Genomic DNA, 19077 nt, shown 5'->3' with positions numbered 1-19077 from the left:
CAGGATCCTCAAACCTCAAGATCCCGAATATACTCCAGGATCCTGACTAATTTTTTTTATAACGACTATATATTCTTTTGTCTTTCTCATATGTGCAGAAATAACTAGTCAAAGTCTCAACGAATAGTCACAACCATGAAAAAGACCCGGAGGACCATGTCACACAACGGTTATAAGTTGATCTCGGAGGATCCCAGAATTTTTGGAATTGTTGTTCTTAACTTTAGACTATATATATCACTTGTATTCATCACACAACATACGATTTTCTGGCAGTACACTAGCACTTGTACTCGTACTCATTATATTTTCTCTGTAATCATTCATTTCAATCAATAAAATCATCAAGGCAAGTGATCATTATCACCTCCCAAGGTTTTGTGTCGGAGATCCTAGTAAGGATCAAGGGTTTTCCTTGTAAACCACTTGTGTAATCTTGTTCTAATTTCATTAATCACTTCACTAACAACACCACAGCCTCTCATACACTTTGGTTGATTTCCATTTAGTCGATTTTTGACCAAAACAATTTGGCGCCCACCGTGGGGCCGTGGTGTTCAAAATCCCTCAAAAAATCATGTTTACCTAATCGACTATGTCCTCATCTTCGATTCTTCCCACTTCCTCTAAAAACCTTCCACCACCACCGGCTGGAGCTCCCAAGAAAGTCTGAAACACCGAAGAAAAATACCTCTCCGGTTACTCCAGGACCTCAGGATCCTACTGTATTGATTTCCAACAACAAGATCTTTGCCATAATAAAGATACTAGAGCGACAAGTCACCCAACAATAGGAAGATAACAAGACGATCCTCAAGGAAGTGGAAAGAATGAGGACGGAGATCCACAAGCCTCAGGAGGCAGCACCCTCAGTCTTGCAGCCCAAGATCCCGAATTTTGATAACCCAGGTGTGTAACAACTTAAATATTAGATTTATGCTTCAGACTGTACTCGCGACGTGACACAAGGTGTGTCACGACGTGACCATGAAAGATCATGTGTTTGCTGAGTTTTGTGGGACTCACAACGTGATAGAAGGATGTTCATGTTGTGAGGTCAGCCCAAAGGATTTTCCGTGACTGAGTTGGACGAGTTAGAGCGAGCCGAGTTGGAATCGGGTCGAGTGTACTCTTACGACGTGACTAAGGGTTGGCCACGACGTGAGGAAAGTTGGTTGAAATTGATTGTTGTTGAATTTGACTTTAACCGTTGACTTGTTGACATTGGTAGACATTTGATCAAGATTGTTGGATTTAGAAGGTAGACTTAGGGTTTACCTTGTATCGATTGATAGGAGGTGTTTAGCACTTATCATTTAGTGGTGAGAGCTGTCAGTTGTGGTCGGTACGAGATTTGAGCTGAGTTTTAGTCAGCTTTGTGAGCCACGTGAGTCTGTTTACTATAATCAAGGGTCGAAAGCACCAATGTCGGCCCACTGGATTATGTTAGAATTGATGCTAGCTATCTTTGTGACCCTTGCATGTGTATGATGGGTGGGCCATTTATCTATATGCTAGGTTGGGCCTGTTTTGCTTGTTGGGTGGGTCCCCTAGATTGTGTTATGTAGGATGCTAGCTGTCTTTGCGACTCTTGCATGTGTATGTTTGTAACATCTGATTATAAGGTACTTTCATTTTTAGCCCATGACCTAATCAAAGTTGGCACATTTGGTCCTTTGTGGTGTAAAGTTCCACATTTCAGCCCGTACGTTGGGCGTACGTGTAGGTACACACATCGTACTCGTGAGGAGCCCGAATCGTGGAAGCCAAGCTAGTACTTTGGGCGTACAAATGGTACGTCTGGCGTACTAGCCCAGGTTCTAAAACCTAAATTTTAGGGTGTCACCCCTATTTAAAGGCATTAACTCACCCCTGGACCTTCCCTAATCAGCCTCCACTCCTTCCAAACCCTAATCTCGAGTGTATCCCTTGTGAGTGAAGATCTTGAAGCTTAGTGGTGATTTTGGTGGCCTTTTGTTGAAGAAAAAGACTAGTGAAGAAAATCGTGTTGCTTGCAAGCTTGTGGATCCAAAAAAAACTACTTCAACTTGTGCATATTTTGAAGGTATAAAGTTCATACCTTGATGTGTTTCCTTTTTAATCTTCATGGATGAGTTTTTATGAGCTTCTTGTCCCAAAGATTAGACATTTTTTTGTGACAACCCGAACCTTTTTCAGTTACTGTTAGCCGATTTCCGTTAATAAAATTTGAATTTTTATTGAGTTCCGTCAAATTCCTTTGATTTGGAAAATCATTTAGTTATATAATTGAATTTTATATAAGAGTCAGAACCAAAATCACGCGAAAAACTCGAGTTTCCTTTGAAGAATCAATAGATTTCGGTCTGAGAGGTGTTCACGGCTGTAAACCCATTTACGGCCATAAACCCGTTTACGGCTAGTGTCAGGTGGCCCCCATCACCGACCATACCCCCCAGCCTATATATACGGGACTCCCACCTTCATTTGAACTTTCCTAGCCGAAAACCCTCTCATTCTCTCTCTCTCTCTCTCGACCTCTCGACCGTAAACACCAAAACACCCTCTTTTCTTCTAAAAATCATCAAGAATCACCTTTGGAGGTTGTTTTGGAGCAGCTAAAACCCGTTTTTCATCGAATCCAACATCATTGTTCTTGAGTTTACGACCGTACACCCTTCAAATCTTCAAATCTTCAAAGGCCGCAAACAGTTTACGGCCGTACACCCTTCAAAGATTCATAAATCCTTCAAGAACACCGTTTATAGCCGTAAAACCTTCAAGGAGCAGTTCACGGCCGCAAACTCCCTCACACCGTCAACCTTGGCCGCAAACCCACTTTTCCACCTCGATCGAGTCTCGGTAACATTCCTAAACCAATAACAAGTGTTTTTCCAACACTATAATAAATGGTTTCGCTAATAAAATACATATATGTATTAATTGTTATTAGGATCTCGTTGAGTGCCGCATACATCAACTCGAGGGTCTTCATTTCCAGTTTCGTTGTCCAACACTTTCACGCAACTAACAGTGAGTTCATACCCCTATGCTTTTACTATTTTCACGTTTTCAGGGGGGAATACAAGCCAAACACAAATGATTTTGTGAATTTATACAAAAGGATTTCAATACCTTTAAAGCTGATGCAATTAATACAATCATACAGTTTCCACATGTTTATAAAATATTTAGATATTTTATCCCTTTTGTAACATGCTGAGCATAAGGGACTTTTTCAATCTACAGTCAAAATTGCAAAGTTTTCAGATCAATACATAAATCAAGTACACACCATACATGCAAACTATAATAGGTATAGTTTGGGGTTTTCAATACACAGATTTATGAATCCAGAATTATACATAGCAAAACATATAAACTATGACATATTTAGTTTATGACATTCATACCATATTTGGATTTCAAGAGTACAACATTAAATAAAATTTTAAGTATAATTATTTCCCTACAAAGTATACACACGGGTATAAATACAGTAGATCAATACAGAATTACACGTAAACTAGTTAATACAGGATTGTGAGACAACACTTCAATTGTACCTTTCGGGGTACATGTTAAATCCTATCATAGTATAACCAAAGTCTCCTGGAGGGAGAGCGTGAGATTTGTGAATAAATCTATTCGGGACTGACAATCCCACACCTGAACTGCTAGCTACAGTTAGGAAGGCATGCATGGGGTGACAAATGTCATTTATCCGACACTTGAAGAACGTCGTAAAGGTCACTAGGTCATATCAAGCATGGTTATAGGACTCACAATAGTATAAACTAACCTTATTGTTTACGAGATTTCATTCTTCTTTAGTTTTATTTTCATTAATAAAACTAGTTCATAATACAACTGGAGGATTCCAGGGATTTCAACTCATAGTTTTATTTTAAGTAATGAAACTACTATACATACTGGTGGTAACCAGGGTTTTCAAACGGAACATTTGATTCATTACTGGTGATAGCCAGGGTTTTCATACAAAGGGTTTTTCATTCAAACAACGATATACAATACAGCTGGTGGTAACTAGGTATACAAACTAATACATTATACACTACTACAAAATCCAGTAATCAAACATATATGTTAGAAAGTATTAGATTTTCTTGGCAAGCATACAAACATTTTACAGATTCAATGACAAGTTTTTATTACAAAAACAGGCTTATGAACTCACCAGCTTAATGCTGATTCTCTTTTCAAAACCGCTTGTATTCTCAGGAAATCAGTAGACAAGTACCTCGCACAGATTTTGAGAAGACGGAGCGTATAGAGCCACGTCTTTTACTTTCGTTATACTTTTGATGTATATATAAACATGAATCAAACAGATGTAAATATTTTACTTAATCAATGTAATGGTTGTGTTTACTTTGATTACTGTGATGCAATTGTTGTGATACTACATATGACGTCATATCCACCCCCGAACGTTTCCGTTGTTCCGGTTTGGCAGTGTGACAGATTGGTATCAGAGTTATTGTTTATAGTGAACTAAGTATACCGAACCTTACATGGTATACAACTATAAACATTAAAGGGCCGAAGCGATCTGAAACTAAAAGTATACTTTAAAAATACAAGTATTTTTACAAGAAGTATACAAGTATACATACGTACAAGAAGCTATGACATTGTAAGAACTACATAAAAGTATTTAGGTCAAGTTGGACACTACGGTTAAACCTGGGCAATTATGTAGTCATATGTGGGGCCAATATAACCTGATCAGCTATATTTGTCCGAGATATGACCAACATTTGTTTGGGAGTGACTGTGGTGTCGCGACAAGTCTAAAACCCACCAAATCTTATACTAATGAAAACACATAGTTAAAATACTATAGGAGTATTTTATGGTACTATAACACTGCACAAAGTCATCACTACTAGTACAAATCCTTATAATCGAAAGACCTGCAATTCCTTGTTATTGTTAGTAGCTATCATTACAGGTCTTTATTATCATTATAGGATTAAGATATATCTTGCTCGAAAATATCCGATTCATGATCATATAGGAGGCTTATCGTCATTTTTCCCTTGTATCTTTTTAGAGAAAATATGCCTCGTAGAAAGAGACCCAACATGAAGAACAATGACCCTCCGCCGCCACCACCTCCTCAGTTCGATCCTGCCATGTTCCAGGCAGCAGTTACGGCCGTTGTGGCTGCTGCAATATCGCAGATAAATTCGGGTGGCTCTGGCGGATCAGGAGATGGACCCGATCCCCGTAACCTTGACGGCGGTCAAGGACACTAGAGGGAGTGTTCCTATAAAGACTTCATGAATTCCAATCCTAAATCTTTCGATGGTAATGGGGGAGTCATTGCCTTAACCCGACGGTTCGAGAAGATCGAATCCATTTTCGAGATTTGTGCATGTTCCGAGGCAAACAAGGTGAAGTTTGCCGCCTGCACCTTCTCCGACAGAGCATTGACTTGGTGAAATAGCCAAGTCAAATCCCTAACTCTGTCGGTAGCGAATGCCATGGGTTGGGAGAGTTTAAAGGAACTCATGCTTGTCGAGTACTGCCCAAGGGGCGAGATGCAGAAGTTAGAACAAGAGCTTTGGAACCTGAAGATGAAGGGTTCCGACATTGCCACTTACACAACTAGATTTTGCGATCCGGCTCTTCTATGCCGGGGGATGGTCACCCCGGAAAGCAAGAAGATAGAAAGGTACATTTGGGGATTGACGCCCCCAACTCAAGGAAATGTCTTGGCTGCTAAGCCTTCCACTTTTGACAACGCCAAGTGCATGGCGTAGACCTTGATAGATCACGGGGTTGATCTCGATGAAGTGGCAGCCGCTCCCGAACCACCAAAGACGAGTGGTGGGAAGAAGAAGTTTTGGAACAAGCGAAAGGGCCAGTCTTCGCAGGAGCCCTCGAAGAAGCAGCAAGTAGTGGCAGTTCATGCTGCTACCACTCCTGTCGTTGTTCCCACCACTCCAGCACCTGCCAGCAGATACACTGGTACCCTTCCAAGGTGCGACAAGTGCAACTTTCATCATCATGGACCCTGTCGTGATTTACAATGCAACAGTTGTGGCAAGAAGGGGCACACAACTCGATTTTGCAAGACACCAGTTTAACCGACCAATCAAGCTTCTGGAGCGGGCGTTGGTCAAGCCTGTTATGGCTGTGGGGAGGTCGGGCACTTCAAGAGAAATTGCCCCAAGGCAACAACAGCTGGCAACACAGGGAGAGTACTAGCAATGGGCCAGGAGGAAGCACTTGCTGATCCCACCGTTGTTACGGGTACGTTCCTCCTCGACAACTCTTATGCATGCATCATTTTCGATTCTGGTGCGGAGAGAAGTTTTGTTAGTCATTCATTTAAGCACCTTCTCAAGCATAAACCACAACCTTTAACTGAAATCTTTACCGTCGAGATGGATAACGGAAAGAAAGAGAGCACTAACGACGTATTCATAGGCTGTACCCTTGCCCTAAACGATCATTCCTTTCCAATTGACCTCATGCCAGTTTCCATTAAAAGCTTCGATGTCATCGTCGGCATGGATTGGTTGAGCCCCAATTGTGTTGATATCCTTTGCTATGAAAAGGCCATCCGTCTCAATCTACCATCTGGTGAAGCCCTTATTGTATATGCTGATAAACTTAGCTCAAACCTTCGTATCATTTCATGCATCAAAGCCCAGAAATATATGCGAAAGGAGTGCCATGTATTCCTAGCCCATGTATGTCATTAATGAGAAGCAGGAAGTTAAATACCTCAAGAGCATCCCCGAAGTCTGCAACTTTCCTGATGTTTTTCCCGAAGATCTTCTTGAAATCCCTCCCGAGCGCCAAGTCGAGTTCCGTATCGACTTAATCCCCGGAGCTACTCCTGTAGTGTAACGCCCGTGTTTCTAGGTTAGGCATTAATATTGACATAATGGTCTAGGTTAACCTTTGTAACTCATTTAGAAGAAATGAAAAGGAATTATGTGAATTTTATGTGAATTATGTGTTTTATGCTTAATTATTAGGGTTTAATTAATTAAGAATAAAAATGAACGTCAAAATTAAATATTAGATAAAGCCGATATCTATTAAGAAACTTGTAGTGGGCGTGACAAGGATTACGGATATATAAAGAATGCCGAAATCCGAGTTATAACGAAGAAGTTATGATCTGTCGAAGTTTCACGATAAACCGGCACGGTGCCGAATGTCGTAAAAAGTGAGTTTTTGATAAACTACTTTTTAGCCTTAGTGATCTAAACGAAACTCGTAGTGTTCGTTAAACCGAGAGTAGGTATAAAAAGAACGCCCACATCTGACTTTGTATGAGGAAGTTATGATTTTTCGAAGTTTCAGCTTAGCAGTAGACAGCTAAAAACTCGAATTTTAGATCGAGCGATTTTTAGCCAACACGACCTAAACGAGAATCGATGGTCTCGTCATTTATAGCACAACGGTAAAAAGTCTGACGAAAACGGACGTCGGATGAAGAAGTTATGAAATTTTAACGGATTTCCTGTCCCGGTCTGTTAAAAATAATAATATAAAAATTAAAGTCAAAGTTAGTCGATGAAGTCTAAACGAAAGTTGTAGAGCGTAAGTTTACCTACGCGTGCATATAAAGAACGTCAAAAACGGAGCTCGTATGCGAAAGTTATGGATTTTAAAAGTTTTGACGTGAAAACCGAGAAATTTCGCATAGGTGGCTTCGGCCACGTCACCTTCGCTGAATGAGTGCCACGTGTCCGAAATTGGTGAGTCATGCGAGCCACGTGTCCGAAATGAGGCTGAGTCATCCGAGCTGCTGAAGCGGTCCAATGCCTGTCCGACGTGTGTCTACTATCACATGTCCGAAGCCCTCGCAGCGAGCCACAAACCCTCTACCTCGGACCACTAGGCCTCGGTCCAATCAGGAGCTGCCAGCAGCCACTTCGCACGCGCGAGCACCTGCGCACCCTCGCCTGCGGACCCCACCTCCCAAGCCGACTTCAGACTCCTATAAATAGAAGGGTCATGCGAGATTGTCCGGGTAGTTTTGGAAATTGGGCATTTTTCACCCCTTTTTCAATATTTTAGCCATTTTCGCTTCCCCTGATGCCCCGAGATCATTTCCAATGCCCGGAACACGTCCCGGAGTACCCGAGAAGCCCGGGAAATTTATTTTTTTGGTTTCGAAGCCCGACCCTCGCAGAGCCCGGTTTCTCAATAAAACTCCCGGTTTTATTAGAAACGATCGTTTTAGGCAACGAACTGCTGCCCGGTTATCGTTAAATCAAGTGAGTGTATAGTCACTTTCACCTTACACATAGATATGAAGTATTTACCTTAAAATACGTGCTATGTGTAAATATATTAATTGTTTATTTGAGGTGACTGTTGAATTGATGTTTTATACAAGTTTTAAACTGTATATATATTTTTATCTACAAATATGTTGGATAAAACATGGGTAGATGAATTAGATGATGTGTGATGAAATAAAAGTGATGAGAGGTATCAATGTTTAAGATGACCTAGTTATCTAGTAGAGTATAGACAACGGCCACAGACTATTTTAGATAGTCCAGTGGAACGTTAGTAGACTTGTAATCGGTACGTATGTTTGAACTATATGTTCATAAAGTGTTCTTGAACTATATGTTCCGTAGGTGTTTTTGAACTATGTGTTCATCCGTTAGTTCTTTTTTTTACACTATTACGTGTCGGGGTACGGGAGCGTACGGGAGTACTTTATCAGTATTTTCCCTATACTTTTATTTGGAAGAGCTTTGGAGTCTTTGTTCTTTTATGAAGTGATCGGACGAGCTTCATGAGTTAGTGATATAGATCATAAGTTAAATAGTGGGTGTGTGATGAAAGGTGAGTTGGATAGATGAGATGATCAGTGATATAGATCATGAGTTGAGAGTGAGTGGTGAAATATGAGAAAAGCCCTTACTCAAACGTTGGCGTGAGTGGTGCAATATGAGAAAAGCCCCTACCCAAACGTTGACCCCTGTCATTCAGCAGAGTATGGATGACAACCATGGACTGTTCTAGACGGTCTGTGGAACACTAGCAGGCTCGCAACCTGTAGGTGTTAATGGACTAGAGTGTTCATTCGATGTACTCTATTCCCCTCATGAGTGCCTTTAGTGCATGTATGGCTGGGGAAACCCCTTAGTATGTTCATCAGCTGTATGGAAAAACCATTGACATGTATTGCGGGGGGGGGGGGGGGGGACCCGTGGGAAATACCGTCAATGAATAAGAGCTATGGACTTAGCATATGGAAAACCCATTGACATGTATTGCGGGGGGAAACACCCGTGGGAAATACCATCGATGAATACGATCTATGGATTTAGCACATGGCAACGATGTGACTTCATGTCTTATTTGACATAAATTGTAGAGGGAAGCAATGTTGTCACTTTATAGGTTGTTTTATGTTAGGATGTCTTGTTTGACATAACTTGCTGAGGGAAAGTAATGTTGTCACCCCGATGTTTGTTTTATTTGACATAACTTGCTGAGGAACCCCCAAAGCAATGTTGTCACCCTTAGTGATAATCCTTAGGCTAGGTCCCTTGTGATAGTTGTTTTAGGGACGTAAAGTGAGGATAATGGGAATGGGTAATTAGGGTTATTTTGGTTGATGAAATTAATAAATTTATTGATTGAGAACTTAATAAATTTATTATTTATTGTGGGTTGAAAACCCTATATGCTCACCAGGCTCCCAAGCCTGACCCACTCAGTTTATTTGTATCACAGGTATCGATACGAAGTTGCTTTACACTGAGAGATTAAAAGAGAAGTAGATCACTAGTGTAAATAAATGTAAGTTTTGTTTATGCTTATGTTTTTGTATTGACAATGACATCCCAATGGTTTAAGTGAATAAAATACATTTCTTCGGAAATGATTTGATAACATATTTATCATGTTTTTCTGGGAACAAATTCCGCAACACTTTTAGTCAAATGATTACTCTGAAATTATTTTAAAAACATAAACTAAATCGGTCTTTTCTGGCCGTGAAATTGGGGATGTCACAGTTGGTATCAGAGCATTAGTTTAAGCGAACTAGGAATTTTTAGGATTTCTAGACTTAAACTTAGAATGCTAAGTGATGATTGTGAGATGAGTGTCTGCTATATTTTAGACACGAGCACAAGTTTATTTTAAGAAAGATGCCTAAAATGTTTTATGTGTTAAATATTTTATGTTAGAGCTATAAGGATGCCTTATATGTTATTATTTGTTCGGATCTATGGTCTGTTGCCGACCGAATCTGGAAACCTTATGTGTGTAGGATTCTAAGCGTATGATTACGAGATTAGAACTAACATGTAAACGTTTCGAAGTGATAAGGAGATTTATACGTTTATCGTAAATAAAGCTTTCCTATCTTAAATTCTCGCCTGGTACACCGAACGTCTGCTTGGGTGTACAAAACATTATGGTGAAGACTCGTAGAGAATTGAGTAGATGGAGGAAATGAAAAGCTTATGATAGTGAATGATACCTATCAGAAGATATCGTAAGAGTGGTATCTTGTCCTTAGAATATGTTTGATAAAATAATGAAACGTTTAGAGGAGTATGGTACGTCTGAAGTACACCTTCGATTGGTAGGATGATGGAACGATTGGTGTAATTCTTGAAGTTGTCCCATCGTTTGGAATTTCCATCACCAACCAAGTTGAAGTAGAATTGATGATTGAAGATATGCATGGAAGAAGTCCTAGTAGAGTCTAGGAAAATTTTATGATTAGTTGAACACATTCGTATGTGTTAAATTGTTTTGTGATTTTAGGACTTGGGGACTGCGAGACAGTACTTGGGACGAGTATGAGTAGGTGTGAATAGTAGTAGAGATCTATACTACTGGAAGCACAGGACTCACACTTGGATCAGTGAAAGTCACAAGGTTACCAAGGAACTCGTAATTGATTCCGTCTTATTCCAGTCTGTCGTTACCATCATTTCGGTAATGACTAAGAAGATGATTGTTATTCTGACCCTAGTGGTCATATCAAATTGAGTCCGACTACGATGAGTTTGTTATGTGGTTCAGAGAACCAAGTTCGATGTAGCAGTTGACTTAAGCCGAATTGAAGTGAAGGCTGATCAAAGCGATCAATAGAAATATCGCGTTCGTTGTTAAAGAAGTTGGGTTAGGTTGTGTTCTGATCCAAAGGGATAAAGTGATAGCGTATGCATTGAGGCAATTAAAGGAGCATGAAAAGAACTACCCCACTCATGATCTGGAGTTGGCAGTGGTAGTATTCGCCTTAAAGATAGGGGCACTATATTTATGGTACTAAATGCAAACTTTTCGCTGATTATAAGAGCCTTCAATATCTCTTTAATCAGAAGAAATTGAACATGAGGCAACGGCGCTGACTAGAGTTACTCAAGGACTACGACTGTGAGATACTTTACCACCCTGGTAAAGCAAGTGTTGTTGCTAATGCTCTCAGTCGGAATGTGAATCTTGAAAGGAAGAGGCCAAGAGCGTTGAGAATTGAAGTTGTCTCTACAATTGTGGAAAGTATAAAGAAAGCTCAAGAGGAAGCTTTAGAGAAAAAAAAATGACCGAAAGGAGGAACGTTTGGGAAAAACGTTGGTGTTTGATACAAACGATCAAGGACTAAAGGTATTCAAAGGTAGGATTTGGATACCTAGGATGGGAGGAGTAAGAGGTCTTCTGATGGAAGAAGCTCACAAAACCATGTACTCGATTCATCCTGGCAGTGCGAAAATGTATAGGGATCTAAAACCCTATTACCGGTGGCCGATGGTGAAGCTCGATGTTGCTAAGTATGTGGCTGAGTGTGTAACTTGTGCTAGGGTTAAGGCACAACATCAGAAACCGTATGGGAGTTTAGATCCTTTACCTGTACCCATGGGTAAATGGGAAGGTATCACCATGGATTTTGTGACTAAACTGCCCAGAACAAGGAACGGTCACGACATGATTTGGGTGGTCGTTGATCGCTTCACTAAGAGTGCGCATTTCATAGTAGCCAACGAGAAATGGTCTATGGATAAACTTGCGAATTCTTATGTGAAGGAAAGTGTGAGGCTTCACGGTGTTTTGTTAACGATTGTATCCGATCCTGACAGCCGTTTTACCTCAAGGTTTTGGAGGAGTCTATAAGAGGAATTGGGTACCAAGTTGTGTTTGAATAGAGCTTACCATCCACAAACCGATGGTCAGAGCGAATAAACAATTCAAATGTTGGAGGATATGCTGAGGGCATGTACCCTGGAATTTCCAAGGTAACTGGGGTAAACACTTACCTCTAGTAGAATTTTCCTATAGTAATAGTTTCCACTCAAGCATCAAGATGGCACCTTATCACGTTTTGTATGGGGAAAAGTGTCGAATGCTGTCATGTTGACTGGAAGCTGAGGAAAAGCAGTTTATGGGACTTGAAATAGTCCATTAGACTGCTGAAAAGTTGAAAGTGATTAGGGAAAGGATGTTAGCTGCTCAAAAGAGCTATGCTGACAAGAAAAGACAACCGATATCATTCGAAGTTGGAGATTCGGTTTTACTTAAAGTCTCATCATGGAAGGAACTTATAAGGTTTGGTAGAAGGGGAAAGTTGAGTCCAAGGTTTATTGGACCATTTAAAGTTCTTCAGAGGATCGGGAATCAAGCTTACGAGCTAGAATTACCGGAAGAACTGGAGGGTATTCATAATACCTTTTATGTGTGTTATTTGAGAAAATTTACGGGAGATGTGCCCGACATAATTCCCATTTCTGAATTAAGGTTGGATGAAAACAAGAGGTTGATTGAAGAACCTGAGGCAATAGTTGACCGTAAGACTAAGAAGTTGTGACACAAAGTGGTCGATTTAGTGCTTGTGCATTGGAAAGATACGAATGGGCCAAATCTCAACTGGGAAACGGAGAGTGACATGATGAGTCGCTACCCGTATTTGTTTGCTGATGTGTGATTTCGGGGACGGAATCATTCTAAGGGGGAGAGAGTTGTAACGCCCGTGTTTCTAGGCTAGGCATTAATATTGACATAATGGTCTAGGTTAACCTTTGTAACTCATTTAGAAGAAATGAAAAGGAATTATGTGAATTTTATGTGAATTATGTGTTTTAAGCTTAATTATTAGGGTTTAATTAATTAAGAATAAAAATGAACGTCAAAATTAAATATTAGATAAAGCCTATATCTATTAAGAAACTTGTAGTGGACGTGACAAGGATTACAGATATATAAAGAATGCCGAAATCCGATTTATAACGAAGAAGTTATGACATGTCGAAGTTTCACGATAAACCGGCACGGTGCCGAATGTCGTAAAAAGTGAGTTTTTGATAAACTACTTTTTAGCCTTAGTGATCTAAACGAAACTCGTAGTGTTCGTTAAACCGAGAGTAGGTATAAAAAGAACGCCCAAATCTGACTTTGTATGAGGAAGTTATGATTTTTCGAAGTTTCAACTTAGCAGTAGACAGCTAAAAACTTGAATTTTAGATCGAACGATTTTTAGCCAACACGACCTAAACGAGAATCGAAGGTATCGTCATTTATAGCACAACAGTAAAAAGTCTGACGAAAACGGACGTCGGATGAAGAAGTTATGAAATTTTAACGGATTTCCTGTCTCGGTCTGTTAAAAATAATAATATAAAAATTAAATTCAAAATTAGCCGATAAAGTCTAAACGAAAGTTGTAGAGCGTAATTTTACCTACGCGTGCATATAAAGAACGTCAAAAACGGAGCTCGTATGCGAAAGTTATGGATTTTAGAACTTTTGACGCGAAAACCAAGAAATTTCGCATAGGTGGCTTCGGCCACGTCACCTTCGCTGAATGAGTGCCACGTGTCCGAAATTGGTGAGTCATGCGAGCCACGTGTCCGAAATGAGGCTGAGTCATCCGAGCTGCTGAAGCGGTCCAATGCCTGTCTGACGTGTGTCTACTATCACATGTCCGAAGCCCTCGCAGCGAGCCACAAACCCTCTACGTCGGACCACTAGGCCTCGGTCCAATCAGGAGCTGCCAGCAGCCACTTCGCACGCGCAGCCCATGTGCGAGCACCTGCGGACCCCACCTCCCAAGCCGACTTCGGACTCCTATAAATAGAAGGGTCATGCGAGATTGCCCGGGTAGTTTTGGAAATTGGGCATTTTTCACCTCTTTTTCAATATTTTAGCCATTTTCGCTTCCCCCGATGCCCCGAGATCATTTCCAATGCCCGGAACACGTCCCGGAGTGCCCGAGAAGCCCGGGAAATTTATTTTTTCGGTTTCGAAGCCCGACCCTCGCAGAGCCCGGTTTCTCAATAAAACTCCCGGTTTTATTAGAAACGATCGTTTTAGGCAACGAACTGCTGCCCGGTTATCGTTAAATCAAGTGAGTGTATAGTCACTTTCACCTTACACATAGATATGAAGTATTTACCTTAAAATACGTGCTATGTGTAAATATATTAATTGTTTATTTGAGGTGACTGTTGAATTGATGTTTTATACAAGTTTTAAATTCTATATATATTTTTATCTACAAATATGTTGGGTAAAACATGGGTAGATGAATTAGATGATGTGTGATGAAATAAAAGTAATGAGAGGTATCGATGTTTAAGATGATCTAGTTATCTAGCAGAGTATAGACAACGGCCACAGACTATTTTAGATAGTCTAGTGGAACGTTAGTAGACTTGTAATCGGTACGTATGTTTGAACTATATGTTCATAAAGTGTTCTTGAACTATATGTTCCTTAGGTGTTTTTGAACTATGTGTTCATCCGTTAGTTCTTCTTTTTGACACTATTACGTGGCGGGGTACGGGAGCGTACGGGAGTACTTTATCAGTATTTTCCCTATACTTTTATTTGGAAGGGCTTTGGAGTCTTTGTTCTTTTATGAAGTGAGCGGACGAGCTTCATGAGTTAGTGATATAGATCATAAGTTAAATAGTGGGTGTGTGATGAAAGTTGAGTTGGATAGATGAGATGATCAGTGATATAGATCATGAGTTGAGAGTGAGTGGTGAAATATGAGAAAAGCCCTTACTCAAACGTTGGCGTGAGTGGTGCAATATGAGAAAAGCCCCTACCCAAACGTTGACCCCTGTCATTCAGCAGAGTATGGATGACAACCATGGACTGTTCTAGACGGTTTGTGGAACACTAGCAGGCTCGCAACCTGTAGGTGTTAATGGACTAGAGTGTTCATTCGATGTACTCTATTCCCCTCATGAGTGCCTTTAGTGCATGTATGGCTGGGGAAACCCCTTAGTATGTTCATCAGCTGTATGGAAAAACCATTGACATGTATTGCGGGGGGGGGGGGGGGGGGAACCCGTGGGAAATACCGTCGATGAATAAGAGCTATGGACTTAGCATATGGAAAACCCATTGACATGTATTGCGGGGGGGAAACACCCGTGGGAAATACCGTCGATGAATACGAGCTATGGATTTAGCACATGGCAACATGTGACTTCATGTCTTATTTGACATAAATTGCAGAGGTAAGCAATGTTGTCACTTTATAGGTTGTTTTATGTTAGGATGTCTTGTTTGACATAACTTGCTGAGGGAAAGCAATGTTGTCACCCCGATGTTTGTTTTATTTGACATAACTTGCTGAGGAACCCCCAAAGCAATGTTGTCACCCTTAGTGATAATCCTTAGGCTAGGTCCCTTGTGATAGTTGTTTTAGGGACGTAAAGTGAGGATAATGGGAATGGGTAATTAGGGTTATTTTGGTTGATGAAATTTAATAAATTTATTGATTGAGAACTTAATAAGTTTATTATTTATTGTGGGTTGAAAACCCTATATGCTCACCAGGCTCCCAAGCCTGACCCACTCAGTTTATTTGTATCACAGGTATCGATACGAAGTTGCTTTACACTGAGAGATTAAAAGAGAAGTAGATCACTAGTGTAAATGAATGTAAGTTTTGTTTATGCTTATGTTTTTGTATTGACAATGACATCCCAATGGTTTAAGTGAATAAAATACATTTCTTCGGAAATGATTTGATAACATATTTATCATGTTTTTATGGGAACAAATTCCACAACACTTTTAATCAAATGATTACTCTGAAATTATTTTAAAAGCATAAATTAAATCGGTATTTTCTGGCCGTGAAATTGGGGATGTCACATGTAGCTAAATCCCCATATCGTCTAGCGCCGACAGAAATGCAAGAGTTATCCAGCCAACTCAATGAGCTACTCAGCAAGGGATTCATAAGACCAAGTTCCTCACCTTAGGGAGCCCCGGTCTTGTTTGTGAAGAAGAAAGTGTTGGATTAATGTCTAAGTCCATAACTATATTTGGTATATACTTGACCCGACCCGGCATGGTCCATTTGGGTTGCACTTCACCGGCACAATTTATATGGATAGTCTTTTGAGAATAGTATATTTATGATTTATATTAATATATTATAAGTTGTAATATATTAATATGGAATCATATTATTTAATTAGTATTGATCAAGAATTAATTTAGAATTAATTAAGTGATCAAAAAGAACTAATTAAATATGGACTCTTATATATATGGAATGGGCCAAGTTCATTTAGGTTGGGCTAAGCTTTCATGGATGGTCCATGGAGCTTTTAACCCATGGATCCTATGTAAATGAAAGGTCATGGGTATTAGGGTTTACATGGATGTAACCCTAATCCTCCATAATATATAAAGGGGTCATTGGCTCACAAAATTGGCACAAGTGTGTGAAAATAAGAGTGGGCCGATTTTAGTGTGTATACATATTCTCTCAAGTTCTTCCAAGGTGTTTTGGTGATTTGTGATTCCATTTGAGGCTTCCACACTATTGGGGCTAAGCTCTTAAAGCTTGAAGACATCAAGCTACATCAAAAGGTATGTCATCTAACTAGAACTTTGTAGTATAGGTGCTTCATAATATGCTAGTTAGGATGAAACCTTGGAATAGTTAATATTTGCATGTATAATAGAGAAAACATAGATCCAAGGTTTATAGGGTTGCATGTACACCATAGGAGTGTTAGAATGCTCAAAACCCAACAGTGGTATCAGAGCCATGGGTTGTTTTCTATTATATTGATGCAAATGTTTTATTTTCAAGTTGGAAAAAAAAAGGAAAAAAAAACATGACGTTTGTCAAATTTTAAGATAATTACTTGTTTTGTGAAAAACGAATTATTTGTAAAATTTGAATCATTTGTTATATGAGTTGAATTAGGTCAAATTTAGTAAAAGATAAAATGATATGATTATTTTATTAGTTTTAAAAGTTTGATCTAAATGTTTTAAGGAGTTACAAATTTTGTCATAAAATTTTGGAGCTCAAAAGTTTTTTTTAAGTTGTGATCTTAAGGGTTTTTGAAACTTCCATAAGTTATGGATATGAAAGTTTTTTTTAAAAAAAAAATTTGATTTAAAGTTTTTATGGAGTTACAAAATTTGGTGTTAATGTTTTAAAGAATTCCATAACTTGTTCTTAAGTTATGGAACATGGAAAGTTTCATCATAAAACACCATTAATTCCATAAGTTATGGAATCCAAAGGTTTTCAAGAATTACAAAACTTGCACTCAAGTTTTGGAATTTGAGAAAAGTTTTTTATGAAAAAAAGAATTGAATTCTAAAACTCTTGGGTTCATAACTTAAACAATTAATTAAAGGGTTTTAATTTTGAGTTTAATAATTGGAATTATGATGTTTTGTTGAATAGTTCAAATTAACTCTTATGGACTTTATTAATAGTTAATTAAAGCGTTTAATTAAAAGAGTATTATTAAATCCATAAATATATGGTTTGAGTTTAATTAAATTAAAAGTCTAGTTTAATTAATAGATTAAATCATCAAGTATTTTAAATGTCTAAAATACACCCTTATACTATTATAATATTAAAAGTTTAATATATTATATGTATAAGAGCAAGTCGTCTTACCATTAGTAGGCCTCATTTACGAAGCCGGTCTATAAGGGGGGTATAAGGTTGTTGCCTATAAAATGGCAGCTTAATGGGTGTTCACTCTCACCCACCGCTTCCTTGACTGGTGGAGGGTCGTTAGCCGAACAGGTAGGACGAGGACTATAATTCTCCCTTCATTAAAAGTATTAATGATAAATACTAAGTAACTAAACCTTTTATTAATTCCCAATCTTAGTTACTTAGGAAAATGTGAATAAGGTGTTAATCCATGAAATTACACTTTGCACTTTGTTTAAACCGTTAGTGGAGCGTGTGTGGTTAACCGGCACCCTAACCTGGATTTAACAAAGTAGGCAAAGGGTAACTTAATATTTATCATAGTATCGGTGGAGCTCGTGTGGTTAACCGGCACATCGATTGAGGGGTAAATATTAAGGGTACCAAGTATATTTGCATGGTTACTTCACACCTTGTTTTGTGATCCTCAGCATCCCAGTGACAAAACCTGAAGGGCACACTCGATATTGAAACATGCCATTGAAAAGTTCAATGAATCTCAAAAGATCTAGGAGTTTCAAATCCAAGTAAAAAACCTAATTAAATTATTTCGTTTTTCATGGTGGAAATTGGTAAATCGTCATTTACCTACCTTCAACTATTTTATAACTCGGATTACGGCATCCCTCTTCCAGTTATAAATAGGTTGTTGGATCCTAGCCTTAATATTTCATATTGGGTGTTATATTAAGGACTTTAGATCAACTATCTTGAATATCTCCCAAAAGATGTCGAGTTCAGACATCTATGATCTTCCCAAATCTCTTGGAACTTTACTTCCTCCACCTCCTCCAATTATTCTCCCTAACCCACAAGTTCAAGGTCACTCAAGCCCTAATGGCAAGAAAGTTCTATGTGTGATCACATCTTAGAGATGAAGTCACATATTGACAAGTCGGGAGAGTTGGGTTTCAAAGTCTTGAGAAAGTTGGATGTTCAATCACTTTCTAAGTCACATAGTGAGTTCCTTTGGGACTATTATGATACAGACTATGACATGAACCTTAATGATCATATCTATTTGCTTGGTGCTGCTGAATCAGCAATGATTTGGAACGATAGTGAAGCAAATTTGATTAGAAGATCAACTTCCCAAAAACTTTATGGACAGTGACAATGGTGACACTGGAAATCCAGAAAAA

This window comes from Lactuca virosa, chromosome 4 (assembly GCF_052849685.1).
Source record: "Lactuca virosa cultivar CGN04683 chromosome 4, Lactuca_virosa_CGN04683_v6, whole genome shotgun sequence".
Lineage (NCBI taxonomy): Eukaryota > Viridiplantae > Streptophyta > Magnoliopsida > Asterales > Asteraceae > Lactuca > Lactuca virosa.
This window is presented reverse-complemented; position numbering follows the sequence as displayed.